The following is a 1,865-nucleotide window of genomic DNA, read 5'->3' on the forward strand; positions in this document are numbered from 1 at the left end:
GGCCCCTGCTGGGGGATGCAGGCCTCTCCCAGGCAGTGGGTAGGGATCTGGCAGCACAGGGGCCCAGGAAGGAGGGAGAGGCTCTTCCCGGCTGGGGCAGGGTGTGGCGCAGGCCCTCCCTGTCGGGTTCCTGTAGGAGCTGTGGGTGGGGAGTTCAGAGATGAAGGACATTCTGGGGTGGCAGGGAGACCCCTGGAGACCCTGATGACCACACAGTGCCATGAGGGGGAAGCTGGGTGTCTGAGAAGACAGGAGCGCATTACCCAAGAGTGCTGTAGCTAAGTGGAATGTGGGTGGGGTAGGTGGATGGGAGGCAGGAAGGCTGGAGGGTGCTGAGTATGTGGGGAGGGGCTCCTGAGACTGTTGAAGCGAAGTGTAACCTGCAGCCATTAGACAACGCAAGTCCCAGGAGCACGGCTGGGCGAATGTTATTGCGGGCCCCCTTCATGATGACAGTTTGGCTATGCGGCTATCCCCCTCTGGCCTTGTCCTTGTCAGCGGAGACCTTGTCATTCGTGTTTGCATCCCTGGGGCTTGGCACACAGCAGGCACTCAAGAAACTCTTGTAGAATAATGGTCAGAAAAGGGATGAGGGGTGAGGGAGCACGGGGTCTTCTGACCTATATTGCCTGCCTAAAAAAACTGAGGGCCATACTTTCCTTCTTATGCAGTCAGCTTTTAAATTTTGTTTCTGTTGTTAAAATAATTATTTATTTAATTTTATTTATTATTATTTTAAAAATTATAGAAAGAGAGAGAAAGAGCGAGAGAGCGAGCGAGAGAGAGAGCAAACCATCAGGTCTGGGACTACAACTGTGGTCAACCATGTCGAAGTCCAGTGCCTTAACCACCATGCCACCTGCTGGCGCCTGCAGTCAGCTTTGATCTCAGTATTCCAATGCTGGCCAGCTGTGCCACATCTGTTGGAGGGACTTGGAGGGAGGGACTTGGTGGACCAAGAAACAGATCTAGAAGCCTCAAGAAAATGGGTCAACAGGCTGTTGGGGGGGAACCCCATCTCTATCTGCATGCCAACCATCCTTCCTAGGTGGGCATCCAGCTAGAAGTGGGCCAGGACTGAGGGATGTGACGGGGCATGAGGGAGGCCCAGACACTGGCCTGGGATGGGGTTTGGGAATTGTGATCTCTTGGGCAAAGCAGAAAACACCTGGGGGTCCTGAGATCTTCCCAGTGACGTTGGGTTTGGACGTCCCACCAAAGGGGAGAGCCAGAAGGCGCATCCTGCTCTATCAGATGCCTTGTTCTACACAGGGTGGCATGGGAAAGGCCATTCAGTTGCAGAATAAGCATATGGTATGAAGGAAGGGCACTGGAAAGGGGCAGGAGAGAATACTCTCCAAGCCCTAGATGCCCACAGGACCTCAAAGAGTAGGTCCAGGTTGTTCCCCTCATCCTCTGGGCACAGTGTTAGCTGTCCAAAGGACCTGGGGTATTGGCTCAACTGCAGCTTGCCAGGCAGTTTGCTCACATGCTGAGGATAAATAGGCAGGGTGCTAAGTGCCAAACATGTGGTGAAACCAGGAAAGCTAACCAACAGTTGTTTCCCCACACAGGTCTTGGAAGATGGCTGAGCTGGGGTGGGGTGGGTGTTCCACTGGGACGGCTGCCCTGTCAGGTAGCCAAAGCAACCTCAAGGGGATGGCCCCAGACCATGGGCCTAGGATCACATCTGGGCTGAATCTGACAGCCGTGCTGAGAGTGGGACTGCAGAGGAAGGACAGAGACCCTCTGGCCATGGTTAGAAGCTGGGGAGAGGTGTGGGATCCTTTCCGTAATGCTGCTCCCTCCTTTCTGCAAGGGCATGCATCCTGGAGCCCATTCCCAGCTCCACAATTGGATAGCTG

The sequence above is a fragment of the Tupaia chinensis genome, unplaced genomic scaffold (genome assembly GCF_000334495.1).
Source record: "Tupaia chinensis unplaced genomic scaffold, TupChi_1.0 Scaffold144326_1, whole genome shotgun sequence".
Taxonomy (NCBI): Eukaryota; Metazoa; Chordata; class Mammalia; order Scandentia; family Tupaiidae; genus Tupaia; species Tupaia belangeri.